The sequence below is a fragment of the Aristolochia californica genome, unplaced genomic scaffold (genome assembly GCF_029961685.1).
Source record: "Aristolochia californica isolate CCGP_79_NKW_82.1479 unplaced genomic scaffold, dmAriCali1.0.hap1 SCAF_7, whole genome shotgun sequence".
Lineage (NCBI taxonomy): Eukaryota > Viridiplantae > Streptophyta > Magnoliopsida > Piperales > Aristolochiaceae > Aristolochia > Aristolochia californica.
In genome coordinates this window covers 15,464,096-15,480,756 of record NW_027182268.1, presented here as the reverse complement: position 1 = coordinate 15,480,756, position 16,661 = coordinate 15,464,096, and positions in this window count along the sequence as shown.

Sequence of the window (16,661 nt, the reverse complement as noted above, 5' to 3'; positions counted from 1 at the left end):
CAATAAAAAATATAAATAAAGAAAATTTATTCACCCAACACAAATGAACACAAAAGTTTTGTTATCCAATTTTGGGAAATTCCACTAGTTTAACCCTAATAGCTTGGAATTTCGCAAGAAGGAGATTTCATCCACACATGTTTTAAAAATGGATATGCATGTTTGAAACATGTTAAAGATGCAAATGAGCTATGGAAGCAAAGCTTTTAAAGAGAATAACAAACGCTCATTAAATTCTCAAGTGAACTTGGCATGGGATATTTACCCGAGTCAAACATGCCATTATTTTGCCCATTTGTAAAAAGCTCACATAATTAATCATAGATGATTGTAATGTGATTTATCATGCGTAACGGGCTATATTTTTGTATGAAATGACTTATGGATTGCAATTCAACACTCAGTTAAAAATCCTTCGCAACCCATTTTTCCCGACGATTGCAAAACTTGATATATAAAAACGAAAAGGTGTTTACAATCCCTAAAAATTACACACACTCTTTTGAATTATCTCTCTCTACATTTGTGCATTGTGCATTTCCATTTTAGATGTACACTTTTTCTTAAACCAGAACTTTGAGTTTTCGCTCCCCCTTCATCCCGTAAAAAAAAAAGGCAAAAAAGATCACAACAAAATAAAAATTTTATAGTTGATGTGTGGAAAATATTTAAAATAATAACTAATGCAAATAAAAAATATCTATTCACACACCACAAATGAACACAAAAGTTTTGTTATCCAAGTTTGGGAAATTTCATTAGTCCAACCATATTAAGCTTGGAATTTTACATGAAGGAGATTTCTTCGACACATGTTTTAAAAATAGATATGCATTCTTGAAACATGTTAAAGATTCAAATGACCTATGGATCCAAAGCTTTTAAAGAGAATAAAAAATGCTCATTAAATTCTCAAGTGAACGTGCGGTGGAATATTTACCCGAGTCTAACAAGTCATTATTTTGCCCATTTTCAAAAATTTGATCTAACAATCATAGATGATTGTAAAGTGATTTATCATCCGTAACGGGCTACATTTTTGTATGAAATGACTTATGGATTGCAATTCAACACTCAGTTAAAAATCCTCTGCCACCAATTTTTCCCGACGATTGCAAATCCTGAGATATAAAAACTAAAAAGAGCTTACAATCCCTAAAAATTAATGACACTCTTTGGAATTATCTCTCCCTACAATATTGCATTGTGCTTTTCCATTTTAGATGTACACTTTTTTCTTAAATCAAAACTTTCACTTTTCGCTCTCCCTTCATCCCCAAAACAAACAAGGCAAAAAGCTTACAACAAAATGAAAATTTTATAGTTGATGTATGCCAAAAATTTAAAACAATAACAAATATAAATAAAGAAAATTTATTCACCCAACACAAATGAACACAAAAGTTTTGTTATCCAATTTTGGGAAATTCCACTAGTTTAACCCTAATAGCTTGGAATTTTGCAAGAAAGAGATTTCATCCACACATGTTTTAAAAATGGAAATGCATGTTTGAAACATGTTAAACATGCAAATGAGCTAAGGAAGAAAAGTTTTAAAGATAATAACAAACGCCCATTATATTCTCAAATGAACTTATGGTGGGAAATTTACCCGAGTCAAACATGCCATTATTTTGTCCATTTGCAAAAAGCTAACAAAATTAATCATAGATGATTGTAATGTGATTTATCATGCGTAGCGGGCTATATTTTTGTATGAAATGACTTATGGATTGCAATTCAAAATTCAGTTAAAAATCCTCCGCAACCCATTTTTCCCGACGAATGCACAACCTGAGATATAAAAACGAAAAAGAGCTTACAATCCCTAAAAATTACAGACACTCTTTGGAATTATCTCTCTCTACATATGTGCGTTGTGCATTTCCATTTTAGATGTACACATTTTTCTTAAATCAAAACTTCGAGTTTTTCGCTCTCCTTTCGTCCTGTAAACAAAAAAGGCAAATAGGTCTTAGCAAAAAGAAAATTTCATAGTTGATGTACATAAATAGTTTAAAACAATAAAAAAAGTAAATGAAGAAAATTTATTCACACACCACAAATGAACACAAAAGTTTTGTTATCCAAGTTTGGGAAATTCCATTAGTCCAACCCAATTAAGCTTGGAATTTTACATGAAGGAGATTTTTTCCACACATGTTTTAAAAATGGATATGCATGCTGGAAACATGTTAAAGATTCAAATGACCTTTGGATCCAAAGCTTTTAAAGAGAATAACAAACGCTTAGTAAATTCTCAAGTGAACGTGCGCTGGTATATTTACCCGAGTCTAACAAGTCATTATTTTGCCCATTTTCAAAAATTTGATCTAACAATCATAGATGATTTATCATGCGTAACGGGCTATATTTTTGTATGAAATGACTTATGGATTGCAATTCAACACTGAGTTAAAAATCCTCTGCCACCAATTTTTCCCGACGATTGTAAAACATGAGATATAAAAACTAAAAAGAGCTTACAATCCCTAAAAATGACCGACACTCTTTGGAATTATCTCTCCCTACAATTATGCATTGTGCTTTTCCATTTTAGATGTACACTTTTTTCATAAATCAAAACTTTGAGTTTTCGCTCTCCCTTCATCCCGAAAACAAACAAGGCAAAAAGCTTACAACAAAATGAAAATTTTATAGTGGATGTATGCAAAAAATTTAAAACGATAACAAATATAAATAATGAAAATTTATTCACCCAACACAAATGAACACAAAATTTTTGTTATCCAATTTTGGGAAATTCCACTAGTTTAACCATAATAGTTTGGAATTTTGCAAGAAAGAGATTTTTTCCACACATGTTTTAAAAATGGATATGCATGTTTGAAACATGTTAAATATGCAAATGAGCTATGGATGCAAAGCTTTTAAAGAGAATAAAAAACGCTCATTAAATTCTCAAGTGAACTTGCGATGGGATATTTACACGAGTCAAACATGCTATTACTTTGTCCTTTTGCAAAAAGCTGACATAATTAGTCATAGATGATTGTAATGTGATTTATCATGCGTAACGGGCTATATTTTTGTATGAAATGACTTATGGATTGCAATTCAACACTCAGTTAAAAATCCTCCGCAACCCATTTTTCTTGACGATTGCAAAACCTGAGATATAGAAACGAAAAGGTGCTTACAATCCCTAAAAATTACAGACACTCTTTTGAATTATCTCTCTCTACATATGTGTGTTGTGCATTTCCGTTTTAGATGTACACATTTTTCTTAAATCAAAACTTTGAGTTTTTCGCTCTCCCTTCATCCCGTAAACAAAAAAGGCAAATAGATCGGAACAAAATGAAAATTTCATAGTTGATGTACTGAAAATGTTTAAAACAATAAAAAAAGTAAATCAAGAAAATTTATTCACACACCACAAATGAACACAAAATTTTTGTTACCAAGTTTGGGAAATTCCACTAGTCCAAAACTAATAACTTGGAATTTTACATGAAGGAGATTTTTTCTACATATGTTTTAAAAATGGATATGCATGCCAGAAACATGTTAAAGATTCAAATGACCTATGGATCCAAAGCTTTTAAAGAGAATAACAAACGCTCTTTAAATTCTCAAGTGAACGTGCGGTGGGATATTTGCCCGAGTCAAACAAGCCATTATTTTGCCGATATTCAAAAATTTGAGCTAAAAATCTTAGATGGTTGTAATGTGATTTGTCATGCGTAATGGGCTATATTTTTGTAAGAAATGACTTATTGATTTGAAGTCAACACTCAGTTAAAAATCGCCCGTCTCCCCCATTTCCCTACGATTGCAAAACCTTAGATATAAAAACGAAAGACTGCATACGATCCCTAAAACATACAAACACTCTTTGGAAATATCTCTCTCTACATTTGTGCATTGTGCATTTCCATTTTAGATGTACACTTTTTTCTTAAATCAGAACTTTGAGTTTTCGCTCCCCCTTCATCTCGTAAACAAAAAAGGCAAAAAAGATCACAACAAAATAAAAATCTTATAGTTGATGTGTGGAAAATATTTAAAATAATAACTAATGTAAATAAAAAATATCTATTCACACACCACAAATGAACACAAAAGTTTTGTTATCCAAGTTTGGGAAATTCCATTAGTCCAACCCTATTAAGCTTGGAATTTTACATGAAGGAGATTTTTTCCACACATGTTTTAAAAATGGATATGCATGCTGGAAACATGTTAAAGATTCAAATGACCTTTGTATCCAAAGCTTTTAAAGAGAATAACAAATGCTCATTAAATTCTCAAGTGAACGTGCGGTGGGATATTTACCCGAGTCTAACAAGTCATTATTTTGCCCATTTTCAAAAATTTGATCTAACAATCTTAGATGAATGTAAAGTGATTTATCATGCGTAACGGGCTATCTTTTTGTATGAAATGACTTATGGATTGCAATTCAACACTCAGTTAAAAATCCTCTGCCACCAATTTTTCCCGACGATTGCAAAACCTGAGATATAAAAACTAAAAAGAGCTTACAATCCCTAAAAATTACGGACACTCTTTGGAATTATCTCTCCCTACAATTGTGCATTGTGCTTTTCCATTTTAGATGTACACTTTTTTCATAAATCAAAACTTTGAGTTTTCGCCCTCCCTTCATCCCGAAAACAAACAAGGCAAAAAGCTTACAAAAAAATGAAAGTTTTATAGTTGATGTATGGAAAAAATTTAAAACAATAACAAATATAAATAAATGAAATTTATTCACCCAACACAAATGAACACAAAAGTTTTGTTTTTCAATTTTGGGAAATTCCACTAGTTTAACCCTAATAGCTTGGAATTTTGCAAGAAAGACATTTCATCGACACATGTTTTAAAAATGGATATGCATGTTTGAAACATGTTAAAGATGCAAATGAGCTATGGATGCAAAGCTTTTAAAGAGAATAGCAAACGCTCATTAAATTCTCAAGTGAACTTGGCGTGGGATATTTACCCAAGTCAAATATGCCATTATTTTGCCCATTTGCAAAAAGCTGACATAGATAATCATAGATGATTCTAATGAGATTTATCATGCGTAACAGGCTATATTTTTGTATGAAATGACTTATGGATTGCAATTCAACACTCAGTTAAAAATCCTCCGCAACCCATTTTTCCCGACGATTGCAAAACCTGATATATAAAAACGAAAAGGTTCTTACAATCCCTAAAAATTACACACTCTTTGGAATTATCTCTCTCTACATATGTGTGTTGTGCATTTCCGTTTTAGTTGTACACATTTTTCTTAAATCAAAACTTCAAGTTTTTCGCTTTCCCTTCATCCCGTAAACAAAAAAGGCAAATATATCATAGCAAAATGAAAATTTCATAGTTGATGTACGGAAAAAGTTTAAAACAATAAAAAAAGTAAATGAAGAAAATTTATTCACACCCCACAAATGAACACAAAAGTTTTGTTATCCAAGTTTGGGAAATTCCACTAGTCCAAAACTAATATTTTGGAATTTTACATGAAGGAGATTTTTTCTACACATGTTTTAAAAATGGATATGCATGCATGAAACATGTTAAAGATTCAAATGACCTATGGATCCAAAGCTTTTAAAGTGAATAACAAACGCTCATTAAATTCTCAAGGGAACGTGCGGTGGGATATTTGCCCGAGTCAAACAAGCCATTATTTTGCCCATATTCAAAAAGTTGATCTAACAATCATAGATGATTGTAAAGTGATTTTTCATGCGTAACGGGCTATATTTTTTTAAGAAATGACTTACGGATTTGAAGTCAAACACTGAGTTAAAAATCGCCCGCCTCCCCTGTTTCCCGACGATTGCAAAACCCTACATATAAAAAGGAAAGAGTGCATACGATCCCTAAAACATACAGACACTCTTTGGAAATATCTCTCTCTACATTTGTGCATTGTGCATTTCCATTTTAGATGTACACTTTTTTCTTAAATCAGAACTTTGAGTTTTAGTTCCCCCTTCATCCCGTAAACAAAAAAGGCAAAAAAGATCACAACAAAATAAAAATTTTATAGTTGATGTTTGGAAAATATTTAAAATAATAACTAATGTAAATAAAAAATATCTATTCACACACCACAAATGAACAAAAAAGTTTTGTTATCCAAGTTTGGGAAATTCCAATAGTCCAACCCTATTAAGCATGGAATTTTACATGAAGGAGATTTTTTCCACACATGTTTTAAAAATGGATATGCATGCTTGAAACATGTTAAAGACTCAAATGACCTATGGATCCAAAGCTTTTAAAGAGAATAACAAACGCTCATTAAATTTTCTAGTGAATGTGCGGTGGGATATTTACCCGTGTCTAACAAGTCATTATTTTTCCCATTTTCAAAAATTTGTTCTAACAATCATAGATGAATGTAAAGTGATTTATCATGCGTAACGGGCTATATTTTTTCATGAAATGACTTATGTATTTCAATTCAACAATCAATTAAAAATCCTCCGGAACCCATTTTTCCCGACGATTGCAAAACCTGAGATATAAAAACGAAAAGGTGCTTACAATCCCTAAAACTTACAGACACTCTTCGGAATTATCTCTCTCTACATATGTGTGTTGTGCATTTCCGTTGTAGATGTACACATTTTTCTTAAATCAAAACTTCAAGTTTTTCGCTCTCCCTTCATCCCGTAAACAAAAAAGGCAAATAGATCACAACAAAATGAAAATTTCATAGTTGATGTACGGAAAAAGTTTAAAACAATAAAAAAAGTAAATGAAGAAAATTTATTCACATACCACATATGAACCCAAAATTTTTGTTATCCAAGTTTGGGAAATTCCACTAGTCCAAAACTAATATCTTGGAATTTTACATGAAGGAGATTTTTTCTACACATGTTTTAAAAATGGATATGCATGCCAGAAACATGTTAAAGATTCAAATGACCTATGGATCCAAAGCTTTTAAAGAGAATAACAAACGCTCCTTAAATTCTCAAGTGAACGTGCGGTGAGATATTTGCCCGAGTCAAACAAGCCATTATTTTGCCCATATTCAAAAAGTTGAGCTAACAATCATAGATGATTGTAAAGTGATTTGTCATGCGTAACGGGCTATATTTTTGTAAGAAATGACTTATGGATTTGAAGTCAACACTCAGTTAAAAATCGCCCGCCTACCAAGTTTCCCTACGATTCCAAAACCTTAGATATAAAAACGAAAGACTGCATACGATCCCTAAAACATACAGACACTCTTTGGAAATATCTCTACAATTGTGCATTGTTCATTTCCATTTTAGATGTACTCTTTTTTCTTAAATTAGAACTTTAAGTTTTCGCTCCCCCTTCATCTCGTAAACAAAAAGGCAAAAAAGATCACAACAAAATAAAAATCTTATAGTTGATGTGTGGAAATTATTTAAAATAATAACTAATGTAAATAAAAAATATCTATTCACACACCACAAATGAACACAAAAGTTTTGTTATCCAAGTTTGGGAAATTCCATTAGTCCAACCCTATTAATCATGGAATTTTACATGAAGGAGATTTTTTCCACACATGTTTTAAAAATGGATATGCATGCTGGAAACATGTTAAAGATTCAAATGACCATTTGGATCCAAAGCTTTTAAAGAGAATAACAAACGCTCATTAAATTCTCAAGTGAACGTGCGGTGGGATATTTACCCGAGTCTAACAAGTCATTATTTTCCCATTTTCAAAAATTTGATCTAACAATCATAGATGAATGTAAAGTGATTTATCATGCATAACGGGCCATATTTTTGTATGAAATGACTTATGGATTGCAATTCAACACTTAGTTAAAAATCCTTTGCCACCAATTTTTCCCGACGATTGCAAAACCTGAGATATAAAAACTAAAAAGTGCTTACAAAAACTAAAAATTACCGACACTCTTTGGAATTATCTCTCCCTACAATTGTGCATTGTGCTTTTCCATTTTAGATGTACACTTTTTTCATAAATCAAAACTTTGACTTTGCCCTCTCCCTTCATCTCGAAAACAAACATGGCAAAAACCTTCCAACAAAATAAAAATTTTATAGTTGATGTATGCAAAAAATTTAAAACAAAAAAAAATATAAATAAAGAAAATTTATTCACCCTACATAAATGAACACAAAAGTTTTGTTATCCAATTTTGGGAAATTCCACTAGTTTAACCATAATAGCTTGGAATTTTGCAAGAAAGAGATTTCATCCACACATTTTTAAAAAATGGAAATGCATGTTTGAAACATGTTAAAGATGAAAATGAGCTATGGATGCAAAGCTTTTAAAGAGAATAACAAACGCTCATTAAATTCTCAAGTGAACTTGCGATGGGATATTTACCCGAGTCAAACATGCCATTACTTTGTCCTTTTGCAAAAAGCTGACATAATTAATCATAGATGATTGTAATGTGATTTATCCTGCGTAACGGGCTATATTTTTGTATGAAATGACTTATGGATTGCCATTCAACAATCAGTTAAAATCCTCCGCAACCCATTTTTCCCGTCGTTTGCAAAACCTGAGATATAAAAACGAAAAGGTGCTTACAATCCCTAAAAATTACAGACACTCTTTGGAATTATCTCTCTCTACATATGCGTGTTGTGTATTTCCATTTTAGATGTACACATTTTTCTTAAATCAAAACTTCGAGTTTTTCGCTCTCCCTTCATCCCGTAAAGTAAAAAAGGCAAATAGATCACAGCAAAATGAAAATTTCAGAGTTGATGGACGGAAAAAGTTTAAAAAAAATAAAAAAAGTAAATGAAGAAAATTTATTCGCACACCACAAATGAACACAAAAGTTTTGTTATCCAAGTTTGGGAAATTCCACTAGTCCAAAACTAATATCTTGGAATTTTACATGAAGGAGATTTTTTCTACACATGTTTTAAAAATGGATATGCATGCCAGAAACATGTTAAAGATTCAAATGACCTATGGATCCAAAGCTTTTAAAGAGAATAACAAACGCTCCTTAAATTCTCATGTGAACGTGTGGTGGGATATTTGCCCGAGTCAAACAAGCCATTATTTTGCCCATATTCAAAAAGTTGAGATAACAATCATAGATGATTGTAAAGTGATTTGTCATGCGTAACGGGCTATATTTTTGTAAGAAATGACTTATGGACTTGAAGTCAACACTCACTTAAAAATCGCCCGCCTACCCCGTTTCCCTACGATTGCAAAACCTTAGATATAAAAACGAAAGACTGCATACGATCCCTAAAATATACAGACACTCTTTGGAAATATCTCTCTTTACATTTGTGCATTGTGCATTTCCATTTTAGATGTACACTTTTTCTTAAATCAGAACCTTGAGTTTTCGCTCCGCCTTCATCTCGTAAACAAAAAGGCAAAAAAGATCACAACAAAATAAAAATCTTATAGTTGATGTGTGGAAAATATTTAAAATAATAACTAATGTAAATAAAAAATATCTATTCACACATCACAAATGAACACAAAATTTTTGTTATCCATGTTTGGGAAAATCCATTAGTCCAACCCTATTAAGCTTGGAATTTTACGTGAAGGAGATTATTTACACACATGTTTTAAAAATGGATAAGCATGCTGGAAACATGTTAAAGATTCAAATGGCCTTTGGATCCAAAGCTTTTAAAGAGAATAACAAACGCTCATTAAATTCTCAAGTGAACGTGCGGTGGGATATTTACCCGAGTCTAACAAGTCATTATTTTGCCCATTTTCAAAAATTTGATCTAACAATCATAGATGAATGTCAATTGATTTATCATGCGTAATGGGCTATATTTTTCTATGAAATGACTTATGGATTGCAATTCAACACTCAGTTAAAAATCCTCTGCCACCAATTTTTCCCGACGAATGCAAAACCTGAGATATAAAAACTAAAATGAGCTTACAATCCCTAAAAATTACCGACACTCTTTGGAATTATCTCTCCCTACAATTGTGCATTGTGCATTTCCATTTTAGATGTACACTTTTTTCTTAAATCAGAACTTTGAGTTTTCGCTCCCCCTTCATCTCATAAACAAAAAAGGCAAAAAAGATCACAACAAAATAAATATCTTATAGTTGATGTGTGGAAAATATTTAAAATAATAACTAATATAAATAAAAAATATCTATTCACACACCACAAATGAACACAAAAGTTTTGTTATCCAAGTTTGGGAAATTCCATTAGTCCAACCCTATTAAGCTTGAAATTTTACATGAAGGAGATTTTTTCCACACAAGTTTCAAAAATGGATATGCATGCTAGAAACATGTTAAAGATTCAAATGACCTTTGGATCCAAAGCTTTTAAAGAGAATTACAAACGCTCATTAAATTCTCAAGTGAACGTGCGGTGGGATATTTACCCGAGTCTAACAAGTCATTATTTTGCCCATTTTCAAATATTTGATCTAACAATCATAGATGAATGTAAAGTGATTTATCATGCGTAACGGGCTATATTTTTGTATGAAATGACTTATGGATTGCAATTCAACACTCAGTTAAAAATCCTCTGCCACCAATTTTTCCCGACGATTGCAAAACCTGAGATATAAAAACTAAAAAGAGCTTACAATCCCTAAAAATTACCGACACTCTTTGCAATTATCTCTCCCTACAATTGTGCATTGTGCTTTTCTATTTTAGATATACACGTTTTTCATAAATCTAAACATTGACTTTTCGCTCTCCCTTCATCCCGAAAACAAACAAGGCAAAAAGCTTACAACAAAATGAAAATTTTATAGTTGATGTATGCAAAAAATATAAAACAATAACAAATATAAATGAAGAAAATTTATTCACCCAACACAAATGAACACAAAAGTTTTGTTATCCAATTTTGGGAAATTCCACTAGTTTAACCATAATAGCTTCGAATTTTGCAAGAAAGAGTTTTCATCCACACATATTTTAAAAATGGATATGCATGTTTGAAACATGTTAAAGATTCAAATGAGCTATGGATGCAAAGCTTTTAAAGAGAATAACAAACGCTCATTAAATTCTCAAGTGAACTTGCGATGGGATATTTACACGAGTCAAACATGCCATTAGTTTGTCCTTTTGCAAAAAGCTGACAAAATTAATCATAGATGATTGTAATGTGATTTATCATGCGTAATGGGCTATATTTTTGTATGAATTGACTTATGGATCGCAATTCAACACTCAGTTAAAAATCCTCCGCAACCCATTTTTCCCGACGATTGCAAAACCTGAGATATAAAAACGAAATGGTGCTTACAATCCCTAAAAATTACAGACACTCTTTGGAATTATCTCTCTCTACATATGTGTGTTGTGCATTTCCGTTTTAGATGTACACATTTTTCTTAAATCAAAACATCGAGTTTTTCGCTCTCCCTTCATCCCGTAAAGTAAAAAAGGCAAATAGATTACAGCAAAATGAAAATTTCAGAGTTGATGGACCGAAAAAGATTAAAACAATAAAAAAAGTAAATAAAGAAAATTTATTCACGCACCACAAATGAACACAAAAGTTTTGTTATCCAAGTTTGGGAAATTCCACTAGTCCAAAACTAATATCTTGGAATTTTACATGAAGGAGATTTTTCTACACATGTTTTAAAAATGGATATGCATGCCAGAACCATGTTAAAGATTGAAATGACCTACTGATCCAAAGCTTTTAAAGAGAATAACAAACGCTCCCTAAATTCTCAAGTGAACGTGTGGTGGGATATTTGTCGAGTGAAACAAGCCATTATTTTGCCCATATTCAAAAAGTTGACCTAACAATCATAGATGACTGTAAAGTGATTTGTCATGCGTAACGGGCTATATTTTTGTAAGAAATGACTTATGGACTTGAAGTCAACACTCACTTAAAAATCGCCCGCCTACCCCGTTTCCCTACGATTGCAAAACCTTAGATATAAAAACGAAAGAATGCATACGATCCCTAAAACATTCAGACACTCTTTGGAAATATCTCTCTGTACATTTGTGCATTGTGCATTTCCATTTTAGATGTACACTTTTTTCTTATATCAAAACTTTGAGTTTTCGCTCCCCCTTCATCTCGTAAACAAAAAGGCAAAAAAGATCACAAAAAAATATAAATCTTATAGTTGATGTGTGGAAAATGTTTAAAATAATAACTAATGTAAATAAAAAATATCTATTCACACACCACAAATGAACACAAAAGTTTTGTTATTCATGTTTGGGAAATTCCATTAGTCCAACCCTATTAAGCTTGGAATTTTACATGAAGGAGATTTTTTCCACACATGTTTTAAAAATGGATATGCCTGCTGGAAACATGTTAAAGATGCAAATGACCTTTTGATCCAAAGCTTTTAAAGAGAATAACAAACGCTCATTAAATTCTCAAGTGAACGTGCGGTGGGATATTTACCCGAGTCTATCAAGTCATTAGTTTGCCCATTTTCAAAAATTTGATCTAACAATCGTAGATGAATGTCAATTGATTTATCATGCGTAACGGGCTATATTTTTGTATGAAATGACTTATGGATTGCAATTCAACACTCAGTTAAAAATCCTCTGCCACCAATTTTTTCCGACGATTGCAAAACCTGAGATATAAAAACTAAAAAGAGCTTACAATCCCTAAAAATTACCGACAGTCTTTGGAATTATCTCTCCCTACAATTGTGCATTGTGCTTTTCCATTTTAGATGTACACTTTTTTCATAAATCAAAACTTTGACTTTTCGCTCTCCCTTAATCCCGAAAACAAACAAGGCAAAAAGCTTACAACAAAATGAAAATTTTATAGTTGATGTATGCAAAAAATTTAAAACAATAAAAAATCTAAATGAAGAAAATTTATTCACCCAACACAAATGAACACAAAAGTTTTGTTATCCAATTTTGGGAAATTCCACTAGTTTAACCATAATAGCTTGGAATTTTGCAAGAAAGAGATTTCATCCACACATGTTTTAAAAATGGATATGCATGTTTGAAACATGTTAAAGATTCAAATGAGCTATGGATGCAAAGATTTTAAAGAGAATAACAAACGCTCATTAAATTCTCAAGTGAACTTGCGATGGGATATTTACACGAGTCAAACATGCCATTACTTTGTCCTTTTGCAAAAAGCTGACATAATTAATCATAGATGATTGTAATGTGATTTATCATGCGTCACGGGCTATATTTTTGTATGAATTGACTTATGGATCGCAATTCAACACTCAGTTAAAAATCCTCCGCAACCCATTTTTCCCGACGATTGCAAAACCTGAGATATAAAAACGAAAAGGTGCTTACAATCCCTAAAAATTACAGACACTCTTTGGAATTATCTCTCTCTACATATGTGTGTTGTGCATTTCCGTTTTAGATGTACACATTTTTCTTAAATCAAAACTTTGAGTTTTTCGCTCTCCCTTCATCCCGTAAAGTAAAAAAGGCAAATAAATCACAGCAAAATGAAAATTTCTTCTTTGATGTAGGAAAAAATTTTAAAACAATAAAAAAAGTAAATGAAGAAAATTTATTCACACACAACAAATGAACACAAAAGTTTTGTTGTCCAATTTTTGGAAATTCCACTAGTCCAAAACTAATATCTTGGAATTTTGCATGAAGGAGATTTTTTCTACATATGTTTTAAAAATGGATATGCATGCCAGAAACATGTTAAAGATTCAAATGACCTATGGATCCAAAGCTTTTAAAGAGAATAACAAACACACTTAAATTCTCAAGTGAACGTGCGGTGGGATATTTGCCCGAGTCAAACAAGCCATTATTTTGCCCATATTCAAAAAGTTGAGCTAACAATCATAGATGGTTGTAATGTGATTTGTCATGTGTAACGGGCTATATTTTTGTAAGAAATGACTTATGGATTTGAAGTCAACACTCAGTTAAATATCGCCCGTCTCCCCCATTTCCCTACGATTTCAAAACCTTAGATATAAAAATGAAAGACTGCATACGATCCCTAAAACATACAGACACTCTTTGGAAATATCCCTCTCTACATTTGTGCATTAAGCATTTCCATTTTAGATGTACACTTTTTTCTTAAATCCGAACTTTGAGTTTTCGCTCCCCCTTCATCTCGTAAACAAAAAAGGCAAAAAAGATCACAACAAAATAAAAATCTTATAGTTGATGTGTGGAAAATATTTAAAATAATAACTAATTTAAATAAAAAATATCTATTCACACACCACAAATGAACACAAAAGTTTTGTTATCCAAGTTTGGGAAATTCCATTAGTCCAACCCTATTAAGCTTGGAATTTTACATGAAGGAGATTTTTTCCACACATGTTTCAAAAATGGATATGCATGCTGGAAACATGTTAAAGATTGAAATGACCTTTGGATCCAAAGCTTTTAAAGAGAATTACAAACGCTCATTAAATTCTCAAGTGAATGTGCGGTGGGATATTTACCCGAGTCTAACAAGTCATTATTTTGCCCATTTTCAAAAATTTGATCTAACAATCATAGATGAATGTCAATTGATTTATCATGCGTAACGGGCTATATTTTTGTATGAAATGACTTATGGATTGCAATTCAACACTCTGTTAAAAATCCTCTGCCACCAATTTTTCCCGACGATTGCAAAACCTGAGATATAAAAACTAAAAAGTGCTTACAATCACTAAAAATTACCGACACTCTTTGGAATTATCTCTCCCTACAATTGTGCATTGTGCTTTTCCATTTTAGATGTACACTTTTTTCATAAATCAAAACTTTGACTTTGCCCTCTCCCTTCATCTCGAAAACAAACATGGCAAAAACCTTACAACAAAATAAAAATTTTATAGTTGATGTATGCAAAAAATTTAAAACAATAAAAAATATAAATAAAGAAAATTTATTCACCCTACACAAATGAACACAAAAGTTTTGTTATCCAATTTTGGGAAATTCCACTAGTTTAACCATAATAGCTTGGAATTTTGCAAGAAAGAGATTTCATCCACACATTTTTAAAAAATGGAAATGCATGTTTGAAACATGTTAAAGATGAAAATGAGCTATGGATGCAAAGCTTTTAAAGAGAATAACAAACGCTCATTAAATTCTCAAGTGAACTTGCGATGGGATATTTACCCGAGTCAAACATGCCATTACTTTGTCCTTTTGCAAAAAGCTGACATAATTAATCATAGATGATTGTAATGTGATTTATCATGCGTAACGGGCTATATTTTTATATGAAATGACTTATGGATTGCCATTCAACAATCAGTTAAAAATCCTCCGCAACCCATTTTTCCCGACGATTGCAAAACCAGAGATATAAAAACGAAAAGGTGCTTACAATCCCTAAAAATTACAGACACTCTTTCGAATTATCTCTCTCTACATATGTGTGTTGTGCATTTCCGTTTTAGATGTACACATTTTTCTTAAATCAAAACTTCGAGTTTTTCGCTCTCCCTTCATCCCGTAAACAAAAAAGGCAAATAGATCACAGCAAAATGAAAATTTCATAGTTGATGTATGGAAAAAGTTTAAAACAATAAGAAATGTAAATGAAGAAAATTTATTCACACACCACAAATGAACACTAAAGTTTTGTTATCCAATTTTGGGAAATTCCACTAGTCCAAAACTAATATCTTGGCATCTTACTTGAAGGAGATTTTTTCTACACATGTTTTAAAAATGGATATGCATGCCAGAAACATGTTAAAGATTCAAATAACCTATGGATCCAAAGCTTTTAAAGAGAATAACAAACGCTCCTTAAATTCTCAAGTGAACGTGCGGTGGGATATTTGTCCGAGTCAAACAAGCCATTATTTTCCCCATATTGAAAAAGTTGAGCTAACAATCATAGATGGTTTTAATGTGATTTGTCATGCGTAACGGGCTATATTTTTGTAAGAAATGACTTATGGATTTGAAGTCAACACTCAGTTAAAAATCGCCCGTCTCCTCCATTTCCGTACGATTTCAAAACCTTAGATATAAAAACGAAAGACTGCATACGATCCCTAAAACATACAGACACTCTTTGGAAATTTCCTTCTCTACATTTGTGCATTATGCATTTCCATTTTAGATGTACACTTTTTTCTTAAATCAGAACTTTGAGTTTTCGCTCCCCCTTCATCTCGTAAACAAAAGAGGCAAAAAAGATCACAACAAAATAAAAATCTTATAGTTGATGTGTGGAAAATATTTAAAATAATAACTAATGTAAATAAAAAATATCTATTCACACACCACATATGAACACAAAAGTTTTGTTATCCAAGTTTGGGAAATTCCATTAGTCCAACCCTATTAAGCTTGGAATTTTACATGAAGGAGATTTTTTCCACACATGTTTCAAAAATGGATATGCATGCTGGAAACATGTTAAAGATTCAAATGACCTTTGGATCCAAAGCTTTTAAAGAGAATTACAAATGCTCATTAAATTCTCAAGTGAATGTGCGGTGGGATATTTACCCGAGTTTAACAAGTCATTATTTTGCCCATTTTCAAAAATTTGATCTAACAATCATAGATGAATGTAAAGTGATTTATCATGCGTAACGGGCTATATTTTTGTATGAAATTACTTATGGATTGCAATTCAACACTCAGTTAAAAATCCTCTGCCACCAATTTTTCCCGACGATTGCAAAACCTGAGATATAAAAACTAAAAAGTGCTTAAAATCACTAAAAATTACCGACAC